The sequence below is a fragment of the Rhodnius prolixus genome, unplaced genomic scaffold (genome assembly GCF_049639745.1).
Source record: "Rhodnius prolixus isolate KJV_2025 unplaced genomic scaffold, Rpr scaffold_1, whole genome shotgun sequence".
NCBI classification, from domain to species: Eukaryota; Metazoa; Arthropoda; class Insecta; order Hemiptera; family Reduviidae; genus Rhodnius; species Rhodnius prolixus.
In genome coordinates this window covers 66,100,747-66,117,929 of record NW_027411581.1, presented here as the reverse complement: position 1 = coordinate 66,117,929, position 17,183 = coordinate 66,100,747, and positions in this window count along the sequence as shown.

Sequence of the window (17,183 nt, the reverse complement as noted above, 5' to 3'; positions counted from 1 at the left end):
AAATTTGTTTCTGTTCTAATAAGTGAAAACTTTAACTTCAAATATCTCGAAAACTACTCGATAGATTTTGTCTATATTTTCCCTGTATATGAAGACTACTATTGTCTATAATTGTATAAAATTTAGTAAAAATCTATCGAGCAGAAAACGAGATATTTAGGGTTAAAGTTTGTATCTGTTCTAATAACTGAAAACTTTAACTTCAAATATCTCGAAAACTACTCGATAGATTTTGTCTATATTTTACCTGTATATGAAGTCTACTATTGTCTATAATTGTATAAAATTTAGTAAAAATCTATCGAGCAGAAAACTAGATATTTAGGGTTATATTTGTTTCTGTTCTATTAAGTGAAAACTTTAACTTCAAATATCTAGAAAACTACTCGATAGATTTTGTTTATATTTTCCCTGTATATGAAGACTACTATTGTCTATAATTTTATAAAATTTAGTAAAAATCTATCGAGCAGAAAACGAGATATTTAGGGTTAAAGTTTGTTTCTGTTCTATTAAATGAAAATTTTAACTTCAAATATCTCGAAAACTACTCGATAGATTTTGTTTATATTTTCCCTGTATATGAAGACTACTATTGTCTATAATTGTATAAAATTTAGTAAAAATCTATCGAGCAGAAATCGAGATATTTAGGGTTAAAGTTTGTATCTGTTCTAATAACTGAAAAATTTAACTTCAAATATCTCGAAAACTACTCGATAGATTTTGTTTATATTTTGCCTGTATATGAAGACTGAAAAGGAGATATTCAGGGTTAAAGTTTGTTTCTGTTCTATTAAGTGAAAACTTTAACTTCAAATATCTCGAAAACTACTCGATAGATTTTGTTGATATTTTCCCTGTATATGAAGACTACTATTGTCTATAATTGTATAAAATTTACTAAAAATCTATTGAGCAGAAAACGAGATATTTAGGGTTAAAGTTTGTTTCTGTTCTAAGAAGTGAAAACTTTAACTTCAAATATCTCGATAACTACTCGATAGATTTTGTTTATATTTTCCCTGTATATGAAGACTACTATTGTCTATAATTGTATACAATTTAGTAAAAATCTATCGAGCAGAAAACGAGATATTTAGGGTTAAAGTTTGTTCCTCTTCTATTAAGTGAAAACTTTAACTTCAAATATCTCGAAAACTACAAGATAGATATTGTTTATATTTTACATGTATATGAAGACTGAAAACGAGATATTCAGGGTTAAAGTTTGTTTCTGTTCTATTAAGTGAAAACTTTAACTTCAAATATCTCGAAAACTACTCGATAGATTTTGTTTATATTTTCCCTGTATATGAAGACTACTATTGTCTATAATTGTATAAAATATAGTAAAAATCTATTGAGCAGAAAACGAGATATATAGGGTTAAAATTTGTTTCTGTTCTAATAAGTGAAAACTTTAACTTCAAATATCTCGAAAACTACTCGATAGATTTTGTCTATATTTTCCCTGTATATGAAGACTACTATTGTCTATAATTGTATAAAATTTAGTAAAAATCTATCGAGCAGAAAACGAGATATTTAGGGTTAAAGTTTGTATCTGTTCTAATAACTGAAAACTTTAACTTCAAATATCTCGAAAACTACTCGATAGATTTTGTCTATATTTTACCTGTATATGAAGTCTACTATTGTCTATAATTGTATAAAATTTAGTAAAAATCTATCGAGCAGAAAACTAGATATTTAGGGTTATATTTGTTTCTGTTCTATTAAGTGAAAACTTTAACTTCAAATATCTAGAAAACTACTCGATAGATTTTGTTTATATTTTCCCTGTATATGAAGACTACTATTGTCTATAATTTTATAAAATTTAGTAAAAATCTATCGAGCAGAAAACGAGATATTTAGGGTTAAAGTTTGTTTCTGTTCTATTAAATGAAAATTTTAACTTCAAATATCTCGAAAACTACTCGATAGATTTTGTTTATATTTTCCCTGTATATGAAGACTACTATTGTCTATAATTGTATAAAATTTAGTAAAAATCTATCGAGCAGAAATCGAGATATTTAGGGTTAAAGTTTGTATCTGTTCTAATAACTGAAAAATTTAACTTCAAATATCTCGAAAACTACTCGATAGATTTTGTTTATATTTTGCCTGTATATGAAGACTGAAAAGGAGATATTCAGGGTTAAAGTTTGTTTCTGTTCTATTAAGTGAAAACTTTAACTTCAAATATCTCGAAAACTACTCGATAGATTATGTTTATATTTTCCCTGTATATGAAGACTACTATTTTCTATAATTGTATAAAATTTAGTAAAAATCTATCGAGCAGAAAACGAGATATTTAGGGTTAAAGTTTGTTTCTGTTCTAAAAAGAGAAAAGTTTAACTTCAAATATCTCGAAAACTAATCAAAAGATTTTGTTTATATTTTACCTGTATATGAAGACTACTATTGTCTATAATTGTATAAAATTTAGTAAAAATCTATCGAGCAGAAAACGAGATATTTAGGGTTAAAGTTTGTTTCTGTTCTAATAAGTGAAAACTTTAACTTCAAATATCTCGAAAACTACTCGATAGATTTTGTTTATATTTTACCTGTATATGAAGACTACTATAGTCTATAATTGTATAAAATTTAGTAAAAAACTATCGAGCAGAAAACGAGATATTTAGGGTTAAAGTTTGTTTCTGTTCTAAAAAGAGAAAAGTTTAACTTCAAATATCTCGAAAACTACTCGATAGATTTTGTTTATATTTTCCCTGTATATGAAGACTACTATTGTCTATAATTGTGTAAAATTTAGTAAAAATCTATCGAGCAGAAAACGAGATATTTAGGGTTAAAGTTTGTTTCTGTTCTATTAAGTGAAAACTTTAACTTCAAATATCTCGAAAACTACTCGATAGATTTTGTTTATATTTTACCTGTATATGAAGACTACTATTGTCTATAATTTTATAAAATTTAGTAAAAATCTATCGAGCAGAAAACGAGATATTTAGGGTTAAAGTTTGTTTCTGTTCTATTAAATGAAAATTTTAACTTCAAATATCTCGAAAACTACTCGATAGATTTTGTTTATATTTTCCCTGTATATGAAGACTACTATTGTCTATAATTGTATAAAATTTAGTAAAAATCTATCGATCAGAAAACGAGATATTTAGGGTTAAAGTTTGTTTCTGTTCTAATAAGTGAAAACTTTAACTTCAAATATCTCGAAATCTACTCAATAGATTTTGTTTATATTTTACTTGTATATGAAGACTACTATTGTCTATAATTGTGTAAAATTTAGTAAAAATCTATCGGGCAGAAAACGAGATATTTAGGGTTAAAGTTTGTTTCTGTTCTAATAAGTGAAAACTTTAACTTCAAATATCTCTAAAACTACTCGATAGATTTTGTTTATATTTTCCCTGTATATGAAGACTACTATTGTCTATAATTGTATAAAATTTAGTAAAAATCTATCGAGCAGAAATCGAGATATTTAGGGTTAAAGTTTGTATCTGTTCTAATAACTGAAAAATTTAACTTCAAATATCTCGAAAACTACTCGATAGATTTTGTTTATATTTTGCCTGTATATGAAGACTGAAAAGGAGATATTCAGGGTTAAAGTTTGTTTCTCTTCTATTAAGTGAAAACTTTAACTTCAAATATCTCGAAAACTACTCGATAGATTATGTTTATATTTTCCCTGTATATGAAGACTACTATTGTCTATAATTTTATAAAATTTAGTAAAAATCTATTGAGCAGAAAACGAGATATTTAGGGTTAAAGTTTGTTTCTGTTCTAAAAAGAGAAAAGTTTAACTTCAAATATCTCGAAAACTAATCAAAAGATTTTGTTTATATTTTACCTGTATATGAAGACTACTATTGTCTATAATTGTGTAAAATTTAGTAAAAATCTATCGAGCAGAAAACGAGATATTTAGGGTTAAAGTTTGTTTCTGTTCTAATAAGTGAAAACTTTAACTTCAAATATCTCGAAAACTACTCGATAGATTTTTTTTATATTTTACCTGTATATGAAGACTACTATTGTCTACAATTGTGAAAAATTTAGTAAAAATCTATCGAGCAGAAAACGAGATATTTAGGGTTAAAGTTTGTTTCTGTTCTATTAAGTGAAAACTTTAACTTCAAATATCTCGAAAACTACTTGATAGATTTTGTTTATATTTTCCCTGTATATGAAGACTACTATTGTCTATAATTGTATAAAATATAGTAAAAATCTATAAAGCAGAAAACGAGATATTTAGGGTTAAAATTTGTTTCTGTTCTATTAAGTGAAAACTTTAACTTCAAATATCTCGAAAACTACTTAATAGATTTTGTTTATATTTTCCCTGTATATGAAGACTACTATTGTCTATAATTGTATAAAATATAGTAAAAATCTATAGAGCAGAAAACGAGATATTTAAGGTTAAACTTTGTTTCTGTTCTAATAAGTGAATACATTAACTTCAAATATCTCGATAACTACTCGATAGATTTTGTTTATATTTTCCCTGTATATGAAGACTACTATTGTCTATAATTGTATAAAATTTAGTAAAAATCTATCGATCAGAAAACGAGATATTTAGGGTTAAAGTTTGTTTCTGTTCTAATAAGTGAAAACTTTAACTTCAAATATCTCGAAATCTACTCGATAGATTTTGTTTATATTTTACCTGTATATGAAGACTACTATTGTCTATAATTGTGTAAAATTTAGTAAAAATCTATCGGGCAGAAAACGAGATATTTAGGGTTAAAGTTTGTTTCTGTTCTAATAAGTGAAAACTTTAACTTCAAATATCTCTAAAACTACTCGATAGATTTTGTTTATATTTTCCCTGTATATGAAGACTACTGTTGTCTATAATTGTATAAAATTTAGTAAAAATCTATCGAGCAGAAATCGAGATATTTATGGTTAAAGTTTGTATCTGTTCTAATAACTGAAAAATTTAACTTCAAATATCTCGAAAACTACTCGATAGATTTTGTTTATATTTTGCCTGTATATGAAGACTGAAAAGGAGATATTCAGGGTTAAAGTTTGTTTCTGTTCTATTAAGTGAAAACTTTAACTTCAAATATCTCGAAAACTACTCGATAGATTATGTTTATATTTTCCCTGTATATGAAGACTACTATTTTCTATAATTGTATAAAATTTAGTAAAAATCTATCGAGCAGAAAACGAGATATTTAGGGTTAAAGTTTGTTTCTGTTCTAAAAAGAGAAAAGTTTAACTTCAAATATCTCGAAAACTAATCAAAAGATTTTGTTTATATTTTACCTGTATATGAAGACTACTATTGTCTATAATTGTATAAAATTTAGTAAAAACCTATCGAGCAGAAAACGAGATATTTAGGGTTAAAGTTTGTTTCTGTTCTAATAAGTGAAAACTTTAACTTCAAATATCTCGAAAACTACTCGATAGATTTTGTTTATATTTTACCTGTATATGAAGACTACTATTGTCTATAATTGTATAAAATTTAGTAAAAAACTATCGAGCAGAAAACGAGATATTTAGGGTTAAAGTTTGTTTCTGTTCTAAAAAGAGAAAAGTTTAACTTCAAATATCTCGAAAACTACTCGATAGATTTTGTTTATATTTTCCCTGTATATGAAGACTACTATTGTCTATAATTGTATAAAATATAGTAAAAATCTATTGAGCAGAAAACGAGATATATAGGGTTAAAATTTGTTTCTGTTCTAATAAGTGAAAACTTTAACTTCAAATATCTCGAAAACTACTCGATAGATTTTGTCTATATTTTCCCTGTATATGAAGACTACTATTGTCTATAATTGTATAAAATATAGTAAAAATCTATAAAGCAGAAAACGAGATATTTAGGGTTAAAATTTGTTTCTGTTCTATTAAGTGAAAACTTTAACTTCAAATATCTCGAAAACTACTTAATAGATTTTGTTTATATTTTCCCTGTATATGAAGACTACTATTGTCTATAATTGTATAAAATATAGTAAAAATCTATAGAGCAGAAAACGAGATATTTAAGGTTAAAGTTTGTTTCTGTTCTAATAAGTGAATACATTAACTTCAAATATCTCGATAACTACTCGATAGATTTTGTTTATATTTTCCCTGTATATGAAGACTACTATTGTCTATAATTGTATAAAATTTAGTAAAAATCTATCGATCAGAAAACGAGATATTTAGGGTTAAAGTTTGTTTCTGTTCTAATAAGTGAAAACTTTAACTTCAAATATCTCGAAATCTACTCGATAGATTTTGTTTATATTTTACCTGTATATGAAGACTACTATTGTCTATAATTGTGTAAAATTTAGTAAAAATCTATCGGGCAGAAAACGAGATATTTAGGGTTAAAGTTTGTTTCTGTTCTAATAAGTGAAAACTTTAACTTCAAATATCTCTAAAACTACTCGATAGATTTTGTTTATATTTTCCCTGTATATGAAGACTACTATTGTCTATAATTGTATAAAATTTAGTAAAAATCTATCGAGCAGAAATCGAGATATTTAGGGTTAAATTTTGTATCTGTTCTAATAACTGAAAAATTTAACTTCAAATATCTCGAAAACTACTCGATAGATTTTGTTTATATTTTGCCTGTATATGAAGACTGAAAAGGAGATATTCAGGGTTAAAGTTTGTTTCTGTTCTATTAAGTGAAAACTTTAACTTCAAATATCTCGAAAACTACTCGATAGATTATGTTTATATTTTCCCTGTATATGAAGACTACTATTTTCTATAATTGTATAAAATTTAGTAAAAATCTATCGAGCAGAAAACGAGATATTTAGGGTTAAAGTTTGTTTCTGTTCTAAAAAGAGAAAAGTTTAACTTCAAATATCTCGAAAACTAATCAAAAGATTTTGTTTATATTTTACCTGTATATGAAGACTACTATTGTCTATAATTGTATAAAATTTAGTAAAAACCTATCGAGCAGAAAACGAGATATTTAGGGTTAAAGTTTGTTTCTGTTCTAATAAGTGAAAACTTTAACTTCAAATATCTCGAAAACTACTCGATAGATTTTGTTTATATTTTACCTGTATATGAAGACTACTATTGTCTATAATTGTATAAAATTTAGTAAAAAACTATCGAGCAGAAAACGAGATATTTAGGGTTAAAGTTTGTTTCTGTTCTAAAAAGAGAAAAGTTTAACTTCAAATATCTCGAAAACTACTCGATAGATTTTGTTTATATTTTCCCTGTATATGAAGACTACTATTGTCTATAATTGTGTAAAATTTAGTAAAAATCTATCGAGCAGAAAACGAGATATTTAGGGTTAAAGTTTGTTTCTGTTCTATTAAGTGAAAACTTTAACTTCAAATATCTCGAAAACTACTCGATAGATTTTGTTTATATTTTACCTGTATATGAAGACTACTATTGTCTATAATTGTATAAAATTTAGTAAAAAACTATCGAGCAGAAAACGAGATATTTAGGGTTAAAGTTTGTTTCTGTTCTAAAAAGAGAAAAGTTTAACTTCAAATATCTCGAAAACTACTCGATAGATTTTGTTTATATTTTCCCTGTATATGAAGACTACTATTGTCTATAATTGTATAAAATTTAGTAAAAATCTATCGAGCAGAAAACGAGATATTTAGGGTTAAAGTTTGTTTCTGTTCTATTAAATGAAAATTTTAACTTCAAATATCTCGAAAACTACTCGATAGATTTTGTTTATATTTTCCCTGTATATGAAGACTACTATTGTCTATAATTGTATAAAATTTAGTAAAAATCTATCGATCAGAAAACGAGATATTTAGGGTTAAAGTTTGTTTCTGTTCTAATAAGTGAAAACTTTAACTTCAAATATCTCGAAATCTACTCGATAGATTTTGTTTATATTTTACCTGTATATGAAGACTACTATTGTCTATAATTGTGTAAAATTTAGTAAAAATCTATCGGGCAGAAAACGAGATATTTAGGGTTAAAGTTTGTTTCTGTTCTAATAAGTGAAAACTTTAACTTCAAATATCTCTAAAACTACTCGATAGATTTTGTTTATATTTTCCCTGTATATGAAGACTACTATTGTCTATAATTGTATAAAATTTAGTAAAAATCTATCGAGCAGAAATCGAGATATTTAGGGTTAAAGTTTGTATCTGTTCTAATAACTGAAAAATTTAACTTCAAATATCTCGAAAACTACTCGATAGATTTTGTTTATATTTTGCCTGTATATGAAGACTGAAAAGGAGATATTCAGGGTTAAAGTTTGTTTCTCTTCTATTAAGTGAAAACTTTAACTTCAAATATCTCGAAAACTACTCGATAGATTATGTTTATATTTTCCCTGTATATGAAGACTACTATTTTCTATAATTGTATAAAATTTAGTAAAAATCTATCGAGCAGAAAACGAGATATTTAGGGTTAAAGTTTGTTTCTGTTCTAAAAAGAGAAAAGTTTAACTTCAAATATCTCGAAAACTAATCAAAAGATTTTGTTTATATTTTACCTGTATATGAAGACTACTATTGTCTATAATTGTGTAAAATTTAGTAAAAATCTATCGAGCAGAAAACGAGATATTTAGGGTTAAAGTTTGTTTCTGTTCTAATAAGTGAAAACTTTAACTTCAAATATCTCGAAAACTACTCGATAGATTTTGTTTATATTTTACCTGTATATGAAGACTACTATTGTCTATAATTGTATAAAATTTAGTAAAAAACTATCGAGCAGAAAACGAGATATTTAGGGTTAAAGTTTGTTTCTGTTCTAAAAAGAGAAAAGTTTAACTTCAAATATCTCGAAAACTACTCGATAGATTTTGTTTATATTTTCCCTGTATATGAAGACTACTATTGTCTATAATTTTATAAAATTTAGTAAAAATCTATCGAGCAGAAAACGAAATATTTAGGGTTAAAGTTTTTTTCTGTTCTATTAAGTGAAAACTTTAACTTCAAATATCTCGAAAACTACTCGATAGATTTTGTTTATATTTTACCTGTATATGAAGACTACTATTGTCTATAATTGTGAAAAATTTAGTAAAAATCTATTGAGCAGAAAACGAGATATTTAGGGTTAAAGTTTGTTTCTGTTCTATTAAGTGAAAACTTTAACTTCAAATATCTCGAAAACTACTTGATAGATTTTGTTTATATTTTCCCTGTATATGAAGACTACTATTGTCTATAATTGTATAAAATATAGTAAAAATCTATAAAGCAGAAAACGAGATATTTAGGGTTAAAATTTGTTTCTGTTCTAATAAGTGAAAACATTAACTTCAAATATCTCGATAACTACTCGATAGATTTTGTTTATATTTTCCCTGTATATGAAGACTACTATTGTCTATAATTGTATAAAATTTAGTAAAAATCTATCGAGCAGAAAACGAGATATTTAGGGTTAAAGTTTGTTTCTGTTCTAATAAGTGAAAACTTTAACTTCAAATATCTCGAAAACTACTCGATAGATTTTGTTTATATTTTCCCTGTATATGAAGACTACTATTGTCTATAATTGTGTAAAATTTAGTAAAAATCTATCGAGCAGAAAACGAGATATTTAGGGTTAAAGATTGTTTCTGTTCTATTAAGTGAAAACTTTAACTTCAAATATCTCGAAAACTACTTGATAGATTTTGTTTATATTTTCCCTGTATATGAAGACTACTATTGTCTATAATTGTATAAAATATAGTAAAAATCTATAGAGCAGAAAACGAGATATTTAAGGTTAAAGTTTGTTTCTGTTCGAGGAGTTTGTCGTGAGACGTGCTGGAGTGAACATCTCTCTTTATAGTGAAAGAAAGAATTACAGTAGAAAACATAGTAAGTGTCAAGCAAGTGTATTCATTTTTAGTATACAAGTAGTGTTGTACATGGTGAATAATTTGGCTTAATTTTATAAACTTTTACCGGACCAAAATTGAGAAATTACGGTGAGAAATTAATAATTTTATTAGATTAGAATTAAGATAGTTCTGGTATTAGTGAGACTGTAGGCGGGGCCTAGTGGGCATAGAAACCATAGTACACATTTATTTACCTAGCTACTAATCAAGGTCAGTTCTTTCTTTGTATTTTTATTATTATACGAAATTGTGCGTTTTATTTATATGGATATGGATGAAACAAAGTTAACTGAGTTATTAATTAAATTTAAAAATGAAATAAAAGAAGATTTTGAAGTGAAAGTTAATCAAATTAAAGACAAATTGGAGGAAAATTGGACTGAAGTAAAACAAAGAATTAAAGCCTGCGAGAAGAAAAACGCTAATATTGAGAAAGAAATAAAAAGAAGAAATTTAGTTATACATGGTATGGAGGAATTCAAAAACTGTACCTATTTTGAATTGGAAAAGCAGGTTCTTAAGTTAATAAGAGATGATGTAAAAGTAGAGATAAAAGAGGAGGAAGTAGATTTTGTTAGGAGGATCGGAATAAAGGAAGATGGTAAAACTAGACCGATTTTATTCGGTCTGACTACTTATAGAAAAAAGATAATGATCCTGAAAAATAAAAGAAACTTGAAAGATAAGGATATTTATATAACAGAGGACTTCCCCAAAGAAGTTATAGATAAGAGGAAGGAATTAAAGATACAGCTAATAGAAGAGAGAAAGAAGGGAAAATACGCTATATTAATGTATGATAAATTAATAGTAAGAGAAAACAAAGGAAATGAGAGAAAAAAGAAACGAGTTTCAGATCATACTCCTAAAAAAGATAAAGGGGAGAAACAGAAGGGTGAAACTAGCAGAGTTAAGAGAATAAAAGATAAAGAGTCTGTAATTACGAAAGATATAGGTTCCTTTTTCAGAGATCGTACAACTTCGGGAAGCAGTACAAGTTCTGCTTACTCCACAAGAAATGTAACTAAAGAAAAATAGGAGTTGGAAGGAATTAGGCTCTCACGGCAAACCGACATCTGCAGAACTGGATTTGATTCGATTGGAAATACTATAGTATCAAGCTGCCAGAAAGGCTGGTCACCGAGGCAGTATCAGACCATTTCCTCCCAAAATATTAAAAATAATAATAATCTATATATTAACATTGGAACACTTAATGTCAGAACTTTATCTACAGAAGATCGTCTTATAGAACTGGAACAGGCTCTACAGGAAACAGACTTAGATATTCTAGGAATGTCAGAAATTAGAAGAATTAATGAAAACATAATTGAAAGACAGAGTGGTTATATTTTTTATTATAAAGGTATTACAAAAGGTATAAATGGAGTAGGCTTTATGGTTAAAGAACACCTAAAGAAAAATATTAACTACTTTGATTCGGTAATGGATAGAATAGCTATTTTAAGTATGAATTTTGGCACTCGTAGAACTCTTTGCATAATACAAATTTACGCCCCGACATCTCAGTCATCGGAAGAAGATATTGAAATATTCTATGCAAAACTAGAGGAAAAGATGAAGAAACTTCGGGAAACGTCCAGATGTAAACTGATTATTTTAGGAGACTGGAATTGCCAAGTAGGATCGAGAAGGAAAGAAGAGCAGGAGGTGATGGGACCTTATGGTATCGGGCGGCGTAGTAAGAGAGGATGGAAGTTAATACGCTTTTGCCAACAACATCAATGCAGAATAGTTAGCTCCTATTATAAAAAAAGGAAAGGAAGGAAATGGACTTGGCAATCACCAGACGGAAGATGCAAAAACGAAATAGATTTTATCCTCGTGCAAGATATGGGTATAATTCATAAATTCGAAGTTTTAAATAAATTTGGATTCTTTTCCGACCACCGAGCTGTAACCTGTTCTCTTAAGATAAATAAAAATAATCCTCATCCAAGTAAAAACAATCTGGAAATACAAAGAAATTTGGACGAAGAAAATATAAAAATAGAAATAGAAAATTTCCCAAAACTGCTACATTTAACAAAAGAAATGGATGTACAAACAATGTATAATAGTATAGTAAGTGATGTCAAGGAATTGATAAATAGTCAATCGGGTATACACAGTAAGAGAAAATCAAAGCTAACCAAAGATACGCTAGAAATGATACAAAGAAGAGATCAGATGAGAAGAAAAAAGAAAAAAACGGCTGAAGAAAGAATTGAAACTAATTTAATTTGTAAGTTAACAAGATGCAATATAAGGCGAGATATAGAGAAATATAATGAAAGGATTACACGAGAAATTATAGAAGAAGCTAACTCAACGAAGAAAGTCAAGAAGGCTCTATTTCCGGATAAGAAATGGATGATGGGAGTTCAGAATGATGAGGGAAGGCTAATCTTAAATCGCAATCAGATCGTTGAAAATGCAACATTTTTTTACAAAAAGTTATATTCTATGTGCGAAAATCAAATATGTGAAGGGGTAGGTGAGACAATAGAAAATGAAGAAGAGAAAATAGAAGATTTCTTGGAAGAGGAAATTATGGCTAACATTAAGAAGTTGAAAAAAGAGAAAACCCCGGGTAGCGATGGCATTACTAATGAAATCATAAAGTTAACTGCACCTTATCTTCTTAAATCGTTAACCTTATTGTTTAATAAAATTCTGTCTTCTGAAAAAATACCGGAGCAGTGGAATGAAATTAATATTATACTTATTCATAAAAAAGGAAGTACTCAAGATTTGAACAACTATCGCCCAATTAGCCTAATTTCGAACTTTTGCAAACTTTTTATGATGACTTTAAAAGAGAGAATAATAATGGTACTAAACGATAACCAACCTGTAGAACAAGTGGGGTTCCGCTCTGGCTACTCAACTATAGACCATCTACAGGTGATAAATCAAGTAGTTGAAAAAGCTAAGGAGTATAACATTACTATGTATATCGCTCTAATTGACTTTGAAAAAGCCTTTGATAGTGTTCGGCACGATTTTCTTTATCGAACCTTGCTTGATCAAGGTGTACATCCAAAATGGGTTAGAATTCTCTACAATATGTATATAGATTTAGTAGCACGTATTGTGATGGATAGATCTGGTCCTACTTTTAGATTGGCTAGAGGAGTTAGACAAGGAGATCCATTATCCCCCAACATATTCAATGCCGTCCTAGAGCAAGTTTTTAGAGGTCTAAACTGGGAAGAGGTTGGTATTAATATTAATGGAGGCAAGTTGAACCATTTGAGGTTCGCAGATGATGTTTGTCTTTTCGCTTCCTCAGTGGACGAATTATCTCTCATGATAAAGCAACTTCTTGACCAAACAGGTAAAGCGGGCTTGAAGATAAACGCCAAAAAAACAAAGTTGATATCAAACGGACCGGAAAAATGCATCACCATAAATGGGGAGAAAGTAGATTGGGTAGAAAGTGCAGTGTACTTGGGACAACTGATCTCTTTTAGGAGTAAAACTACAGAAGAAATTAACAGGAGGATTTCTATCAGTTGGAGTAAGTATTGGTCCATGAAGCACATTTTCAAATCTAATTTGAATATAGTAACTAAGAGGAAGGTGTTTAATGCCTGTATAATTCCCTGCCTTCTGTACGGGTCGCAGACTTGGTCTATGACCAGAAGAAATGAACAGCAGTTGAGAAACACGCAGCGAGCTATGGAAAGAAGTGTTCTAAATATTAAAAAGAAAGATAAAGTAAGGAACACCGAGATTCAGAGCAAAGCTGGCTTTCTACAAGCAGTGCAAACAGCAAAAAAGTTCAAGTGGAGGTGGGTAGGGCACGTATCTCGTGCTAGAAACACCTGGACAAACAGGGTAACTGAATGGTGTCCATTGGATAAGAAGAGGAATAGAGGTAGGCAGTTCTTAAGATGGAGAGACGAGATCCAGAAATTCGTTGGATCTAGCTGGAGTTCCAGGGCTAGAGACAAAGAGTTATGGAGAGAATTGGGAGAGGCCTTTGCCCAAAAATGGGCCTAATTCCGAAAACAGAAATTTATTTATTTATTTTTTTATGTTATTTGGTTCTATTTTTGTTCTCTATTTATTTTTATTTATTTATTTATTTTATTTCATTTTTGTTATTTTTATTTTCTATGTAATCAGAATTTAATTTAATTTCAGTATGTACTTATATATAAGGATTTATAAAAGAAATAAAAAATGAAAAATAAGGTTAAAAACACAAAAGAAAGGAAAAATGATATTATTATAATTTATTTTTTTGTAATTTTTTTGGAATAAAGGCTTTATTTATTATTATTATTGTTTCTGTTCTAATAAGTGAATACATTAACTTCAAATATCACGATAACTACTCGATAGATTTTGTTTATATTTTCCCTGTATATGAAGACTACTATTGTCTATAATTGTATAAAATTTAGTAAAAATCTATCGAGCAGAAAACGAGATATTTAGGGTTAAAGTTTGTTTCTGTTCTAATAACTGAAAACTTTAACTTCAAATATCTCGAAAACTACTCGATAGATTTTGTTTATATTTTCCCTGTATATGAAGACTACTATTGTCTATAATTGTGTAAAATTTAGTAAAAATCTATCGAGCAGAAAACGAGATATTTAGGGTGAAAGTTTGTTCCTGTTCTATTAAGTGAAAACTTTAACTTCAAATATCTCGAAAACTACAAGATAGATATTGTTTATATTTTACTTGTATATGAAGACTGAAAACGAGATATTCAGGGTTAATGTTTGTTTCTGTACTATTAAGTGAAAACTTTAACTTCAAATATCTCGAAAACTACTCGATAGATTTTGTTTATATTTTCCCTGTATATGAAGACTACTATTGTCCATAATTGTATAAAATTTAGTAAAAATCTATCGAGCAGAAAACGAGATATTTAGGGTTAAAGTTTGTATCTGTTCTAATAACTGAAAAATTTAACTTCAAATATCTCGAAAACTACTCGATAGATTTTGTTTATATATTACCTGTATATGAAGACTACTATTGTCTATAATTGTATAAAATTTAGTAAAAATCTATCGAGCAGAAAACGAGATATTTAGGGTTAAAGTTTGTTTCTGTTCTAATAAGTGAAAACTTTAACTTCAAATATCTCGAAAACTACTCGATAGATTTTGTTTATATTTTCCCTGTATATGAAGACTACTATTGTCTAGAATTGTGTAAAATTTAGTAAAAATCTATCGAGCAGAAAACGAGATATTTAGGGTTAAAGATTGTTTCTGTTCTATTAAGTGAAAACTTTAACTTCAAATATCTCGAAAACTACTCAATAGATTTTGTTTATATTTTCCCTGTATATGAAGACTACTATTGTCTATAATTGTATAAAATATAGTAAAAATCTATAGAGCAGAAAACGAGATATTTAAGGTTAAAGTTTGTTTCTGTTCTAATAAGTGAATACATTAACTTCAAATATCTCGATAACTACTCGATAGATTTTGTTTATATTTTCCCTGTATATGAAGACTACTATTGTCTATAATTGTATAAAATTTAGTAAAAATCTATCGAGCAGAAAACGAGATATTTAGGGTTAAAGTTTGTTTCTGTTCTAATAACTGAAAACTTTAACTTCAAATATCTCGAAAACTACTCGATAGATTTTGTTTATATTTTCCCTGTATATGAAGACTACTATTGTCTATAATTGTGTAAAATTTAGTAAAAATCTATAGAGCAGAAAACGAGATATTTAGGGTTAAAGTTTGTTCCTGTTCTATTAAGTGAAAACTTTAACTTCAAATATCTCGAAAACTACAAGATAGATATTGTTTATATTTTACTTGTATATGAAGACTGAAAACGAGATATTCAGGGTTAATGTTTGTTTCTGTACTATTAAGTGAAAACTTTAACTTCAAATATCTCGAAAACTACTCGATAGATTTTGTTTATATTTTCCCTGTATATGAAGACTACTATTGTCCATAATTGTATAAAATTTAGTAAAAATCTATCGAGCAGAAAACGAGATATTTAGGGTTAAAGTTTGTATCTGTTCTAATAACTGAAAAATTTAACTTCAAATATCTCGAAAACTACTCGATAGATTTTGTTTATATTTTACCTGTATATGAAGACTACTATTGTCTAGAATTGTGTAAAATTTAGTAAAAATCTATCGAGCAGAAAACGAGATATTTAGGGTTAAAGTTTGTTTCTGTTCTATTAAGTGAAAACTTTAACTTCAAATATCTCGAAAACTACTTGATAGATTTTGTTTATATTTTCCCTGTATATGAAGACTACTATTGTCTATAATTGTATAAAATATAGTAACAATCTATAGAGCAGAAAACGAGATATTTAAGGTTAAAGTTTGTTTCTGTTCTAATAAGTGAATACATTAACTTCAAATATCTCGATAACTACTCGATAGATTTTGTTTATATTTTCCCTGTATATGAAGACTACTATTGTCTATAATTGTATAAAATTTAGTAAAAATCTATCGAGCAGAAAACGAGATATTTAGGGTTAAAGTTTGTTTCTGTTCTAATAACTGAAAACTTTAACTTCAAATATCTCGAAAACTACTCGATAGATTTTGTTTATATTTTCCCTTTATATGAAGACTACTATTGTCTATAATTGTGTAAAATTTAGTAAAAATCTATCGAGCAGAAAACGAGATATTTAGGGTTAAAGTTTGTTCCTGTTCTATTAAGTGAAAACTTTAACTTCAAATATCTCGAAAACTACAAGATAGATATTGTTTATATTTTACTTGTATATGAAGACTGAAAACGAGATATTCAGGGTTAATGTTTGTTTCTGTACTATTAAGTGAAAACTTTAACTTCAAATATCTCGAAAACTACTCGATAGATTTTGTTTATATTTTCCCTGTATATGAAGACTACTATTGTCCATAATTGTATAAAATTTAGTAAAAATCTATCGAGCAGAAAACGAGATATTTAGGGTTAAAGTTTGTATCTGTTCTAATAACTGAAAAATTTAACTTCAAATATCTCGAAAACTACTCGATAGATTTTGTTTATATTTTACCTGTATATGAAGACTACTATTGTCTATAATTGTATAAAATTTAGTAAAAATCTATCGAGCAGAAAACGAGATATTTAGGGTTAAAGTTTGTTTCTGTTCTAATAAGTGAAAATTTTAACTTCAAATATCTCGAAAACTACTCGATAGATTTTGTTTATATTTTACCTGTATATGAAGACTACTATTGTCTAGAATTGTGTAAAATTTAGTAAAAATCTATCGAGCAGAAAACGAGATATTTAGGGTTAAAGTTTGTTTCTGTTCTATTAAGTGAAAACTTTAACTTCAA